The sequence below is a fragment of the Heliangelus exortis genome, chromosome 17 (assembly GCF_036169615.1).
Source record: "Heliangelus exortis chromosome 17, bHelExo1.hap1, whole genome shotgun sequence".
NCBI lineage: Eukaryota > Metazoa > Chordata > Aves > Apodiformes > Trochilidae > Heliangelus > Heliangelus exortis.
Genome location: NC_092438.1, coordinates 9,006,788 through 9,022,597, shown reverse-complemented (window position 1 = coordinate 9,022,597; position 15,810 = coordinate 9,006,788). Strand labels below are relative to the sequence as shown.

General features: G+C 38.0%; 1 protein-coding gene and 1 long non-coding RNA gene across 4 annotated transcripts in view; one reads left to right on the top strand and one right to left on the bottom strand.

Annotated features, from left to right (window-relative positions):
• The window catches only part of CARD11 (caspase recruitment domain family member 11), a 103,266-nt gene that overhangs the window by 27,830 nt on the left and 59,626 nt on the right, over positions 1 to 15,810 (top strand). The window lies entirely within an intron of this gene.
• The window catches only part of LOC139803881 (uncharacterized), a 30,132-nt gene that overhangs the window by 11,321 nt on the left and 3,001 nt on the right, over positions 1 to 15,810 (bottom strand). The window contains exon 2 of the long non-coding RNA XR_011729194.1: positions 5,147 to 5,222. This is a non-coding gene — a long non-coding RNA (uncharacterized lncRNA). The remainder of the gene's footprint in view (positions 1 to 5,146; positions 5,223 to 15,810) is intronic.

The window sequence follows — 15,810 nt, the reverse complement described above, 5'->3', positions numbered from 1 at the left end:
TTTTAAAGACCTTTGTAGACAAATTTGCAAAGATACCAAGCAACAGCAGCTGACTTTGGAAGGAGCTCTGTTTACTAGAAGCCTATGATAACTTTAAAGAAATTTTAACCAAGGTGTTAATAATATATAATATTATTATTACATTAACCAAGGTGTTAATAATTCTTTTGTTTCTGTTATTGGCAAAAGATTGAGGTATTGCTCCATAGTTTTACCAGGAAAATATCTGCAATGTTTAGCAGGGGGAAACATGGAAAATCTTCATGTCAGTAAATACACTTTGAATCATTGTCCCTTGTTTTCACTGATGTACTTACATTTGGTGTCTGGGCATGTTATACTTTGCAATTCTTTCAGATTATTACAGTTAAGTACTGAAAATCTCTCTAGTCTAAGGGATGTAAGTAGGTTTTTTTTGACTTCTTTTTCTTAACTTCACCAGGGGCTGAACTCTCCATATCTGCTTTCTTGTAGCTGAAAGTTGAAAACTGTTTATTTCCTTGCTCATTTTTTGTAGAGAAAGCAAAACAATACATCAGCTGTAAAATACCAGCTGTAAATGAATGATGCTTCTCAATGAATGAATAGTTTAGATTTTCTTCTTCCCTTTCTATCCCTCAAGCATGTTTTTCTATTTTAACCAAAATCTGAGTGTTTTGCAATGATGTGTCACCTTTGCTTTGTCAAATTTTCACGAAGGAAGTGAAATAGTAGGAGGGGTGTACTATGCAGAAATGAGCTGCACGATGATGTCCAATATGTGGGACTTTGTTAGTAATTTAAGTCAGCACTGGAAAAAAAAGAAAATCTGATTTTTAAGTTGAACACATGGAGCTGACCTCAAGAGTTTAATATCCACATCAGTTCTACAGTTGCTCCCTGCAGCCTTTCTCACCAAGTTCCTCAGCCACCCCTGTTATCCCCCTTGTATTCCTAGCCACAGATCCAGTGATGTTAGCTCTACACAGTGAGTTACAACAGGTTGATTACTACATATAAAAGTAAATCAGGGGTTTTTTGGATTGAAGGTTTGAATGGTGCCCATGTTCTGAGTATATAAGGACCAGAATATAGGATAAGCACCACGTACCCCCAAAAAATGTTCAGAGATGCACATTATGAGGCAACTCCATGACCAGGCTCAGTTCCTCAGCTTCTTCAACACATCCTTTATCAGCTGCTTGCCCTCTGTGTGGTACATTTGTTACATACCCTCCCTTTGCATGTAGCTTTCACAGCTTTATTATCCAGTGCACACAGCCTTCCCCAGAACTTGGCTGGCTGTGTCTTCTTACTGGGGATCCTGGCCGAGAAGAGTAATGATAATGAGATGAGAATATAGATATCACATCACTCTGAGTGACTGCATGGTGACCACTTTTTGCCAAGTGCTGATTGTGAACACAGCTCTTGGTCTTTCCAGAGCAGGCTCAGTGATGGTTGTCAGAGTGAGATTGCTGCCAAATGCAAATTTTGTGAACTAAAACAATGATTATGTTACAATGGACTGGAATTCTAATTGCAGCTAACTGCATGTTTTCTGTGCCCTCCTTCTGCTCTGGCCTCATCTCTAATTCTTAAAGCAGGAACAAGCATGTACTGCTGATTCTTCTGAATTGTGCTGAGGGAGTAAAGCTGCCTATTGATGTATTTAACTTCTTTGAATGAATGATGCTTTATAATGAGTGAACAATCCAGATTCTCTTTCATCACTCCACGTGCTATTTTTTTATGTTCAGTATAGGGTTAGAGCATGGTGTAATGTATGAAATGCAATATAATAGCTAATTTCTTCACATTTGGGAGAGGAGAGCCAAGTGGTGAGATTACAATGGCTGCATCCCAGGTGCAGGCTCAGCCTGCTTTCATATTGTGCTCTGTGTCAATGAAATACAGTGTCTGGGTAGTGTTTTTCATAATAGGTTAACCTCAGTGCAGAGAAAAGCAGAAGAATAAATTCCAAATTGTAGTTAGAAATTATTCAAACAGATCAATTTGCAGTTTTTTCTCAAATTTATCATACACATCAATGGAATTTTATCTTTATTAAACCCTGAATGCACAGGTCTGGGAAGGTAAAGCAGACAATTGACAAAAGAAACACAAAATCATGAAGAAATATTGAAAGGGAGCCAATTTTCAATCTTTCCTTCAGTAAACAACATTTGGGGTTTTTTTCTTCCCAATTGCCTTCAAGCATTAGGGATCAAATGATAGTTGATTTGATGTTCCCTCATGAAACTGCTGTTTTTTCTTGCAAGAAGCACTGTTTGAGACATGCAGCTAAGAAGTGGCATAATTCACTCAACTCTTGAGTTCCCCATATCTACCATGGTGTGGACCATGTTCTATTTTGGTCATTGTCCAAGGAAAAGTGATGCTGAATGTTGCTGCTTCCTGTGGCTCTGATGGAACATGAGAGCAAGAGGCACTAAAAGCAGTTGCCTTTGTTCATTATTATTTTTTTCCTGGAGCTTGCTAATTAAATCATTAAAATTTTATCTTCACTTAGCCATGGATAAAGGCTTTTGAAACATTTAATTAGTATGCTGCAAGAGACACATGTGAAACCAAAAGCATTTATATGGTGTGAATGACTAAGAAAGATTGAGAAAAAGAATATAGGAGAATGTATTTCCTTGCAACAAAGCTGCCCATACTTCCAAACACGCTACAGATCAAATGATACTGTTGGCAGCAGGTACAGCCTCAACTGAGGCAGTGGCACTCACATGAGAATACCAATAGTAAACCCATAGATTTTATGTGCAAATATATTATAAATATGTTTTGCATTGCCATGTGTTGTCATTTTCCTTTAGTAATGGGATGAGGGAAGCTTCTTATGAAACCTGTGCACCTGAGCCAGGTATTGTATAAGGTTTATTTGTCATAAGGTAAAACAGTGCAATGCAGTTGAAAATCAGGACAGTTTCTGCCTAGGAGATATGCAAAAACTCCTATAATGTGCAGAGGAAATTTTAACTTCATGATCTGGTATAAGACTGCAGAGAGATGGGTTTCTTGTCCAGGGCTCATTTTAGGAGTGCCTTAGCCAAAGAAAGGAAATCTATTTGAGACTGTAACATTTTGATGCCTCATGAAGAAATTTTGCCATCCATATCCTTTTTGTTCTGCAATTCCTTCAGCTGTTTTCTAGGGGAAAAACTCAGGTGGTACAGTCAGGCAAAAGAGAAGAACTTCAGTATGTAAATAATTTTTGCAAGATCTATCAGTCAGGGCATTGATCTTTTGTTTTGGGGTAGTGTCTGACAGAGGAATTAAAGTCTTTGATTGAAGTCAGAGTGGAGTTCAAATCTGAGTCTTGTAGCTGTGCAGTGAATAGGTGTCTGTTGGATATGACAACTACTGTATTTCACTGGAGAGAGGTGGGAAATACTGCCTAAATAAGCACATATTATTTTATAGGAAACTCTGGGAGATGCCAAATGGCAATTTCCAATTTTATTCTGTGTGTTGGGAGTCCAACTTTTTGTGGACAGTTTTGTTCAAGGAGAAAAAAGATTTAGAAACACTTGTTAGCCTATAGCTGCTCTTCCATCTCCTCTCAAAGAGGTGTATTTTTTATTTTCTTTTTTAACTGCATCTCTGTTCTTTCCATAAATAAATTTCTCCCTGGTTGTTTTGCTGACAGACTGGCCTCCTCCAGGCGTTTCTCATATGTCAAAAAAGTTGCAAGACTTGTGCAGGAGACAACATTAAATTAGAATGAAGGAAGAAAGCCTTTCTGGTTCTGCTCTCCTTTTCCCTATCTAACCTAAGCATTGCCTTTACAAAAATCTTCCAGGGTCTGCAAACATCAAAACATCTTGCAAAACATCACTGCTGTTGTTGTCTGAGGTTATGGAAGTGCTGTAATAGGGATGTGAGCCTGTCAGCTCTAACAATGCATAATGAGACAGTACTCTGGTTAGCAATGGCAATGACAGCTATTAACCTATTCTGTTTGTTATAAGATAATGGTGGAGAATGATCGCTTGGTTTTTGTTAAGCACCACGAGCTTAATGCTGCCCTAGGAGACAGAGTCACTGGATTCATTTAAAGGAAGTTGGGAAATTCTTTTTGCCTTTATATTTTTAGAATTCAGAACTCAATTATAGTTTTGCAGTTTGAAGCAAGATTTAAATTCACCGTTGAGAAAAGAGGGATCTTGATTAATTTTGCTTGATTTGTACTTTCCTGTTCTCAGTTCAGATATTATTTTTTTCCCTCTTGATGAAACCTGATGTGCTTTTTGTCTTGAATTCTGTGCATCTTGATTCTTCAGGGAAGCTGTAACTCTGACTTAGCAAGACTACCTTGGCTGAAGCAAAGGAAAAACTAATGCCTGCCTCTCCCCCTCCCCCCTCCCCATACTGGTTGTTAAAGCCAGGGCTTCCTGACCAATGTCATTGTTCTTTCCATTGATTTGAAATTAAATCATTTGCCTAATGCAAACCAGGTAATATCGAATTTCCACTTTCATTCAGCCTCTCTTTTCTGAAGTTATATATACTGGTATGAATCAGAAATAACTTTGCATTTCCAAAATCTTTTCATGTTATAGGAATTCCTACATTTTAGGCAGCTTTTCCTTCTTTGACCCGTTACGAGCTGATGCTTCTGATATTACAGACATCATTAGACACAGAGAGCTGTTGCATCAGCTCTCCATATATTCTGACTTGGCATGGACATACGTGCTCTCTTGGTTCACCTTGAAGGGTTGATGAGATGGAAGTCTGGGAACAGCAGAAATACCCCCACCCCCAGCGTGTCTAAGTGCCTCTGGATCCCAACTGGTTCATTGTGCAGACAGACCTGAGAACAAAGGATGCTCAGCACATGATTGTCTGCAGTTCATCATTTAGGCATGTCCTATATTTTCCCTCTCCATGTATAGAATTAACTAATGATCCCAGGCAGTGTATGGGACTGAACTGCATCCATCAGAATTGAGAGGATCACAAGTGGACTCTGTTCCCAACAGCTTGGAGAAGAAAGATGAAGACCTAGCTCCAGAAATTCTAGAAAAAATCTGCAGTATCTAAAAATCTTCATAATGGATTTATTTTGTTTCTGCAAAAAACTTATTCATCTGTTCTTCACAAACTGAATTTGTTAATGTGAAGTAAGTTTAATTACCTTGGATCAGGCTGCTTGAAAATTCAAACCTGGATGGTATTTTCATCAGGTTCTTCTGCATTCCTTCCCCTTTGTTCTAAATAAAGGAGATTGGAATGATTAAAAAAAAAAAAAAAGCCAAACAAGAAAATCCATTTCCAGTCCTGCTGAGATTTACCCTGATTGTGAATTCTGTCATTTGTGTGTTTATTCATATCTCATTCATGTGTTTATTCATATCAGAGTCAGAGGCTCACAATAGAGCAGCAAAATATCATCACAACACAGCTGCAGACTCCAGCACTATATATGACCATTTATAAATTACAAACTCTACCCAGAGTTATATTTATGCAATAATATTGGCTTAAGTAGGGATGTCTGAAAGCATCTAAAGACAGGACCTGCTCCCTCAAATCTTTCATAACATTGAGACAGTTATCCTTTGATGAGATCTGTTTCCCCATATGCCACGGAGAAATCACAATTATTAAAACAGTAATACAAAACAGTATTGTATGGGGTTTTTTTTAGCACATAGCTAAAAATACTCTGCTCATATTTGTTTTATGATGTAGCTTATTTTAGAGGAATCACATTGTAAGTAAGAGGAGAACTAGTTGACCTGTCTCTTATTTTGCCTGTCCAGAGAGAACTCTTGGGATGCATCAGGCTTTTATTTCTGAGTGAGGAGCTCCCTGCTTGCCCAGCTGACATTGCCTCCTTTTGAAAACTATTCTATTTTTTTTATGATCATCCAGTAACATCTTAACACATTCAGCTGCTGCTCAGGATTCAAACCTATGCTCTCCTGAAAGTAACACTGCCAGTCACCCACAGGTTCTGCTTCCTCCTGGCCTGGATAAATGGAGAAGTCAGCCCCCAGGAGCTGCTAGAGCAGAGCTGCCCAGGCTGCCTGCATTGTTCTTGCAACTTCTGGGAACCAGGAGCATTCTGGATCCCTGGATGTTCTTAGGAACTCTCCTAAGTATCTCTCCTACAGGCACCATCTGCTATTGATGGGCAAGGCACTGCCCTTCTTGAGCAGACAGAAACATTCTGCAGCCAAAGACCCTGGCTCATGAACTCAGTGTCGTGGATCACAAAGGTGGTACAAGGATAGAGGAACCTTTTCTTGCTGCAGACTGTGACTTTCCTGAGAGCATTTCAAACACAAGTGTATGGTTGATTTTATTTGAGAATCTCAGCACACTTTTCTCTCAATTGTCATCAGAATGTTCTTACAAGCCACTGGGAACAGAGCTTTTGTTGTTATTCTTAACCTACTCTTTACTTACTGCCAGAGCAGTGTAGCCATGGTACATACATCTGTGCAGCTTTATGACTGCAGTCTCATAATGAGAATGGAAAAAGTTTTGTCAGTTTCTTTTTCTTTTGGGCAGAAACTGTCTCACTGTCAAACTGAGATGCTCAAGACAATCCAAACCAGGAAGAAGAGTTTTGGAAAGATCAGCAGGCTCAGCAAGCGTGTGTTGAAGCAGGATTCACTCTATAGTTGAGATTATTTTGTAAAGGGTTTTTCATCTTAGAGATCATGGTGGGGTGAGTAATATTGACAAAGGTAATGTGAAAGTTTACAGTGACCTTCTATAATTGCAAATTCTCTTCCACTCAGCTAAACCCAGATTATTCAGATAAGAAGATTCTTTGACTTTAAGATCTGTGGAGCATGATTTGGATGGAGGAAAATCTACTAACTACTTGCTGTTGACAAGAAGACACCTGGCCCCATCCCCCTTCCACAGCAGATTTATCAGATTGGAATTATTCACCTTTTTCAGTGAGTTATTTTGCCATGATGTCAGAGCCATCACTGTGCAATTACCATTTCTTCTCTGCATGCTTAAAATACGAAACCTCAGTATTTGCACTCTGCTTTGCATCAGCTGACTTTCTGACTCTGATAAGGAAATCAAATTCCAGCCTCTCAAGCAGTTTAATCTATTTACAAGTTTTGCAACCCATTCCTCTCATCCCAGTGTAGCTGTCTTGCTAACAAGTGACTGCCTAATTTAACAAAGCAACAACAGAAATGTTCTGACTTTTGCAGAGTCCAAACATATCTGTAGATCTTCTGTTTACTTAATTTTTTTCATTTCTTGTCCAGATTAAGGATTTTGCTGGTGAATTATTGATATGACAAGAGGAAATGAGAGTGGGAGAGGTGTGGAAATTTTCCAGTAAAACCTCATGCAGTTTTTATTAGTGTTTAGTAAAAGCTTTTTTTTTTCCTTTGCAAGCTTCATTTATGTTTTGTCACTAGTGAAAGCTGCCACTGATTTAATTTAAATATTTATACAGAATTGCAGTTTTAAGATATGTGCACATGTTATGAGAGCCATGTGTTAAGGAAGCTCATCTCTAAATAAAGAGGGGGGTAGGCTGTGTCAACAAATACCAGCTGAGTTCTTCCTTGCTAGTTACAGGCACCTGCAGTGGGAGTATTTTTCCATTAAAACTAAATACTTCAGTCAACGTTGGTTGTAACTAGACAGAATAAATGCATCTTCTGTTTGTTAGCAAATACACAACTTGCAGAACCCTGCACATGAAGAATGGGATGAGAAATTCCTTGTTCTTTTCACAATAAAAGAGGTAGTACTATAACTCCATGAATTTCCTAATAGAAGTTCCCAATGAAACAGCCTTGCATGTGACAAGAACTATACCTGCACCATGTTTTTGTAAACTTCACTTCTCCAGAAATGCTTTGACCATGACTTCCTTCATTCTTCGTGGATATTTGCTATCTTTACTTTCTTTTTGATGTTGTACTAGCAACCCTGAGTTGACAAATTGTGTGATAACACCCCTCTGTTGGGCAGCCTGTCAGAGAAATGAGATCTGAAATGGAAAGGACCTTGTAGCTCAGGGCAGGTAGGGTTAGATGGCTTTGTGTGGAATTGTTCAAGCATGAACACAGAGGATTGAGGAAAATAAAGGTAGAAACTCAGATATCAACTACTTAGTTCTGTCATCTACCCTGAAACTTCTAATTCTTCTTTCATCCTTCTACTGCTGTTGGCTTAGGCATCATGCAGTGTTACACCAGCTGCATCATTATGGCAAAAGAAATCAAGAGTTCACAGGAAAAGAGAGAGAAATCTATTGCACATCTTTCTGTCTCTTCTGAGAGCAAATTGAGAATTCTGTGGCTAAACCGAAACCTTGCTGGGGAAATTTCTTCAACCCTTCTGAAGAAAGAAAGACAAACATGCATCACAATCTCTCCTTTTCTTTTTTTTTTTTTTTTAATGAACAAGTTCAGATCTGTACACCATAGGCAACTCCCAGAAGGCGTCTGGAATGGAAATGAAAAGCAGCTCCCTCCACAATAGGAGGGTTAGAGTATCATGTTTTTTAGGGTTAGGGTATCATGTTTGTTTGAACAGTTGGTAGGAAATTCCTTTGGGAATAACATGCTTGGGCTGATGGATATAAATGCATTCTAAAATCACCATTTTGATAATTTCCTATATGTATTCCTTCAGTAGCCCTTTCCACTGGAGTCTGAAATCTCAGAAAGGCTGGCATAGTTTACCAGTTGCTAGGTGAACAGGCTTCTTTAAACAAATATTTCTAAATACTCTTGTAAATAAGATTATTTTTTTTTCAGGCTCAAGCTTTCTGAACTCTCTAATTGTAACAATATCAACTCTTTACAGAACTTCAGAATAAACACAGCAAGGTCATAGTATCTGAAATCCAAGCACCTTTTTCTTCACCAGGGAGATTTCAAAATAGGTGGAAGGGTGGTGTTACATATAGAGTGATTTTTTTAAATTTTTTTTTTCCTCCCCCACCCTGGAATCTGCAAGAGTTCTGAAGTATGTAGAGTGGCACTAGACTTTAATGTGTGTGCATGGGCATACATGTATAACATATACACTGGGATGTACAATATGTACATTAGAATAGGTGGGATTTGGACTTTTTACTTAACACTGTTCTTAATGAATGGGGTTCTATGGCATCTGAGCTCATGGCAGTCTGTGGAGAGCACATGCAAAAGCTTTTCCTTCTTGCTCTGCTTGTGCCTCTGATGTAGTCAGGACACTTTTTCAGTAACTGTTCCTCCAAAAGCACCACAGTTATGGATCATGGAGATATTCTGTAACATTACATCTCCCTAAAATGGATAGAATTGTAATGTTACTGCTGTTAGGATTAGATAAAGAGAAAGAAATCTTGTGGTAAGGAAGATTTTATATTAACCAAGTAGTGAAGTGGTGAAGTAGTTCTTGGAAAGAAAGAACCCAGGCATTTTTGGAAAGAAAAAGGGAATTACTCTGAGCTGTTTCCAAGTAAATAATGTAAATACTCTGTTGACATACAGTTTTGTACCTGGCAAGATTTAGATTTTACATCATTAATTGATGATAATGAAAAGGAAGCACTGAGTACATGTAAAAATAATTGAATGTCAAAGAGTATTTTCTATCCGTTGCTCATTTGCTGGCATACTGTGTTTATAATAAATCATTAATCCAGTTCAAATACAAGTATTTTCTGAATCTTCTTTTCAAGTGGTAGAAAACGGGAACTGACAGCAAGAGATTCTAAATTTCAGTTTAAAGCTTAATCCCAGAACTCCTTCCTATTGTTCAGTTTGAGTATGTAACCATGTAAGTAACCCCTTTCCTTAACCCATATCTCCTACACCACATTTGTAGTATTTACTTTTATAAATTATTATAAAGTAGCTATGCTTCCCAAAATTAAATGTTATATAAAGTACATCTGTATTTATCTTTTTTTATTCCTTCATAGGATTTTTTTTTAATATAGTATTTTTAGGAAATTTGTTTGACAAGTAAGTTCCTTTGTGTATGTTTCTGTGACATTTATTTTATAGCACAACTCCTCTGTCCATGTTTTTTTCTTAGTGCACACACAGATCTTGACTCTAAGACTCTATTGTTGAGCAGATGATAGCAACTGAATTGAGCCTGCCTCGTGTTACTGCCACTGCCACTTATTGCTGTCACTCACCATAACTTCATTTGCAATTGTCATCTTTTAGCAGTCAGACTTGGATTAAGCAGAGGCAACCAGGATATCAAACTTCTGGGGCAGCTTGGAACCTCTGAGGGTTTGATTCTGAGGTTAAAGCTACACAGAATTCCTTAACCTCAGTCAGAGTCACATACAAATGCTTCGGTACCTGAAAATTTTGAAGTGACTTAAAGGAATTATTTCATGAGACCTTCAGAATTACCAGTGAAATTTAGTGGATAGGCCCTTAGAAAAATAATAATAAAACTCCATGTCAACCAATGAAGCTATTCTTTCTTTAGCTTTGATTTGAAAAATCAATAGTAGAAAAGCATTCTTGACTCCAGGGCCATTAGGTGGCACACTTGGGCTATGGGTTTGGCAGGGCATGCCATGGAATTGTGTGTGAAACCCAAAGTACAACTGATAAATCCCACATCTTCTTATTTATAAGAAATTAAGCAGGGAGAATGCAATAAAATGCTATTTGGAGATAACACTTTGTAAGTATTCTGTCACCTGGAATACAATGAACTTTCTGCAGTACCTTTCTTTTTAGGGCATTAGTAACATGATGTCTCCAGAAACCCTGCACTACTTGCACGGATTTTGTTAGTGCATTAGTTGCAATCTCAAGTGCACAGCTTTCAGTGACACCAATGTGAATTAGATGGACATATACTTGTGAGGATCTCCAAGTATTTAGAAAAAAAGCTGTTGGTATTTGTTTGCTTGTTTGTTAAAAAAAAAGCCAAATAAACCAAGAATAACTTGATTATTTATATTTTCCCCAGGTAGAAGGTTTGGGGTTGGTATGGCTGTGCCATAGGTGTTACATAAACCATAGAAAAATGCATCCTTGGGATTACATAGGAGTGTTATGTAGAGTTCAGTACTTCTAAAGTTTGTGGAATTTGAGTAGCACAATTTCTGAGGCAAAGAAACTGAGAAATTAATACAGAATAATATACAGACCACTGGCACTTCAAAACCACGTGGATTTTTTATTCTCTAAGCAAAGCAGCACCAAGATGAAAGTAGAGTTTTTGGCTGACATCTTCATGGTATCTCACATCTTTTGGTTTGTGATACTTTGGTCTAGCTGGAATTTGTTCCTAGTTGTCATTAATAAGGGAATGAGCTGCAGAAATGACATCTAAGGGATGCAATGTGTTGCTGACTGTTGGTCTGGGGATGATTCCTAATACAATCAAAGGAAGTGTATTGGAGCACCCATTTTCACTGGAATGATGAAGTAGTTCAAAAGCTTTAAATTTGTTTAATAATCCAGGGGAAGAGGTCATCCATAATCAGGAAAGTCACTGTGGATGCACTTTTTTTTTTTCTTTTTCCCTTATACCAAGATCCCTTTAGCTTTCTTCTGGATTAGATTTAAACAGCTATTTTGTACTGTATCACCATACAATACCTAGAGCAATGGGGTGGCACCCCAATGTGACTTGTAATGCTACTGTAATAAATTTATTTATTTATATATATAATTATCTGTCTTGGCATATATGCATGATTATGACTCTGAGTTTCCATTTTGTCTGGAGAGAGAAGCTTGAGTTACTGTGATTTCTGCTTTTGGTCAGAGCTTGTAATTTAAGATTTTACTTCATCTGAAATTCCTTTTGGGTATGATTGTGCACACATTGTTGCCTATCTGCATTCTGATGTGAGAATTAGGTGCTCTGTTTCTATGGATTTGGGATATTTATTGACATTTAAAAATTCGTGGGTTTGTGTGGATGTTTGTGCATGACAAGAAATGAGAGGTATTGCAGTTGCTTGATGAGAGTATGATACAAGAGTAGTTAGTATGGATGTTGTATTCTATTGTCAGAATCTTTTGGCAATAAGAAGCTGTTTCCAGGGAATATCTTGATGGGAAATGTAAACAAACAATAAGTATGCAAATAACTTGGCATTGCTTTTCATTGGTAAGGGAAGATTTTTAATTTATGATCAGGTTACAGCTACTAATTTAAAGCTCTTAAAACATTTAGCAGGAATTCTTTGAAATATTAAAATACTAGAAGAAATAGGTCTAGAAAGCAGTGGTTTTACTAATTCACCATTCAGAGTCTCTCTGATGTTTTTGCCTTCATTAGAAAAAAGCAGTGTTATTGTAGCTCAGGGGGTACAGGCTGAACTAAGGCAAGAATCAATAAGGAGAAGAACAGTGTCCAAATGATAAAAGTTTCCATCTAGCTGCTCCTCCCTTCAATTTCCTTACTGCAAGAAGCCTCTCTAAGAGAGGTGATGGTTCAGCAGTGAAGTATACTATAAACTTGAAAAAGATGAATGATTCTTGTGATTTCTGTCATAAATCTGCCACACACAGAACCAGGGTGGAATTCAAGTTCTCTTTTAATGATGACCAAAGAGGGACTCTGCCCAAGTGCCATGTGTTTGGATTTTGGTGTGTTGACAGAGGGCCTATGGTTTTAATAAGAGGCAAGCTCCAAACATCAGTCTCAAAATGTAATGAAAAATGTAAGAGTTCAGAAGAAACACTTTAGGAGTGAGATAGGAACAAGTGCTCTGGAGCCAGGAACACGTTGCTGAGCACATTGGTTTACTGGAAAGGTGAAAGTACTGCTTAGTGTTAGCAGATTTGGTGAAACTGGGATTTGAGTTTTCCATAGTGGTTAAGGAGTTTTAGAAGAGCTCCTGTGGACTAAACAGGTTTTCTAAAAATGCCCCATAAGCCATTGTGTGAATAGCATTTGAAGCTTTTTATTCTACAAGTGAGAAATGTTAACTTTTTTGCTCTATTTGTATAAGAAAAGAGAGAACATTAACAAATTAGTATGCAAATAGTGAGTGATCCTGACCCAGTTCTTAGCTGTCACTTGTCATCCTCTCAGACAATCGTGCCATTATTTCAGTTCACATAGTTAATATTTACACAACCTGGGATGACAGCAGGGGGGAAGTTCATGTAATGAGCTCTTGCCCTCCCCCAGCCCCTTGCATTTTATTTAAATGGCTCTTTGCAATTCTGCACCTTTGCTTCCCAAACTTTTCCTGTGGGCCTCTCTCCCTGCATATGGTCAGCAGGACATGACATGGGCTCATGTCCATGTGTTAAAAATGTCCATGTATGAAAGAGCCCAGGTGTTAAAAACATGCTGAATATTCTAGCCACAGAAAAAGAGCTTTCTAGTGAATAGTAATTGTCACAAAGTGACAACTTCCCTGTGTTAGTGAACAGCATGGCTGAGAACACTGGGTTTGCTTTCTGCCTAGGAGAAAGTAAGATCCCAAAGATCCAGATATTAGGGGAAAAATTATTTATGCTATATGAATTTCACTACTCAATAATGCTCTAATTATTTTCAGCAACCCCTGAGCAGTTCTCTAGCAGTATGAAGGTAACTCAGTGCTAAAAGATATATGACAGGTGATAGCCTTTTTTTTTTTCCTGCCAAAGGAGATATTACTGATATTGGGATGAAGAATGTTACATGGAGAGAACCAACTCTCTTTCCTGTGTAAGTGTTCTGCAATCAGGGATTAATTGTGCCTGTTCTAAGAGGTGAACTCCCAGCAGCACTGGCTGTGTGTGCTGAGGACCTGGGATCAGGCATGGCCGTGCAGAGAAACCTCAGCACCAGCTCTGCAACAACACAGGAGCTGCCTGCCCACAGCTCAGGGTTAAGAGCTGCTTGGTTTGAACATATGCATTTCTAATATTTGTGTCTCACTTTTTTTTTTATTAGCATGATAAGAAGGAGGCTTTATTTCAGTGATGGATTTCTGTGGCTTATGCCATGGCATTGTTCCACAGATTCTATCACCACCACCATGTCACAAGAACATCAATTTTCAAAACTCTGTGACTGCTCACAAAAAGTCTGAACTGTTCATAACAGTTCATAACTGTTCAAAGAGATAGAAAAAAACCATTTTCTTATGCTATATTTGGAAGAGGTCAGCATTGTGTAACTCATCTGCATGTTCATTACAACCTGTAGTAGTCTGATGGAACTGTTCCTCTCGGTGTTATTGCTCCTGGGCATAATGTGTCTGCATTATTAAACCTTTCTGCAGGTCTGTGCAGTACAGGTACTGCATCATCTTGTCCTGTGTTGCAACACAGTCAGTCTTTCAAAAAGAGAGGCTGTAGAACTGCTTCTTTCTCTGCTATTTGTTCTTTGTGTGTACACATGCAAACACACAAACACCTTGCTTGTTTCTGTGTGGTTTGTATTTTACCTGCTGTAGCTGTGCATGTTGTGCATCTTTAGCCATTATTAACAACAGATAAAGATACACGAAGACAAGAAGTCTGTTTGTAAAACAAGTGTGGGTGCACCAATCAAGCCCATGATATTCAAATAATGAGCAAAACTACTGAATTGTAGAATAGAGAGAACATTAAAAAATTAGTATGCAAATAGTGATTGATCCTGATTGTTGCTTTTTCTGTACCATGTTGAAGTGGCAGAGGGGAAGTGGTGATGAAGATAAGGATAAAGAGAAGTGGCTGTGTGGCATCCCTGGTTCACTGCTTGAGGGCTGATAACAGGCTTCAACTTAGAGTTAGTAGAGAGAGTCTATATATCAGACAAGTGGTTGGAAATTCTGATCTTATATGTGTGGCCTCTGGGATTTATTTTTGTTTGTTTGTTTTTTATTGATTTACACACAGTTAATGGCTGGCTGGAATTTACTCTTAGTCCAATGTGGGATGTAGGGGATATATAGTGTAAGGGAGATACCTCCTCCTTTCAAATCCCAGAGTTGCTGGAGGTTAAAACCTTGTAACAAATGTGCAGCAAAGGAGAGTTAGGAGCAACTGCCCTCTATTTTCTGATCCCACTAACCTGACATAGGTTTAGGTTATAAAAATTGAATGCCTCCTGTCACATGGGTAGATTATTATCCATGGATTGGAATGGCTGCTGTCGCTGGCTTGCCTGTGATTTCCTGTTCTAGAGTTCAATTGCTTTGATCCAGCAAATTAAAAATGTTTATACTGAACATAGGGGTTTCTATTGTGTAGTCTGCATATTAATTCTGTGGGTAAGTAAGAGAAAACTTTACTCCCACATTAGGAAATCTTATCTACATTCTTTTTTTCCTTTGGTCATTGTGGGTATTCTTAAGAAGCACAAACTTTTGTCTTCCTCCTCTTTTCACTTCTGGGTTCTCTTGCAGTTCAGAAAATGAAAGTGCTTAGATATGTGGTGTTTTTCTCTTCTGCTTTCAGATATTATTTTAAAGTAAACATCACACCCCATCAGATCAGAGTTTCATTACATTCCTACTAAAGGAAATGGGATTTAAGGATTTAATTTAAGAACTTGATCACATCTGCTCAGACATTACTTTAGTAAGCACCATCTATCCTCGAGTAAGACAGAAGGATTGTCGAATTAAATATAGTAAATTATGCATTTCAGCAGTTCCTGAAAGAGCTACAGATTTTGTAACAGAAAACTGAAAAAATAAAATAAAACCCACAAAATCACACTCCTTGAAACAAGCAGTGAGAGAGGACTTTATGTACAGAAGGGTGAGATGGAACCTTGCAGCTTTTGAGTACATCACCTCGGGAGGAAACTGCATATGCAGATGTCAATTAGAATAATTGCTGCCATCTAAATGTGTTAATGTGATATTTATCAGTCCTGTGGTTCCAAGGAGCAGTTTCA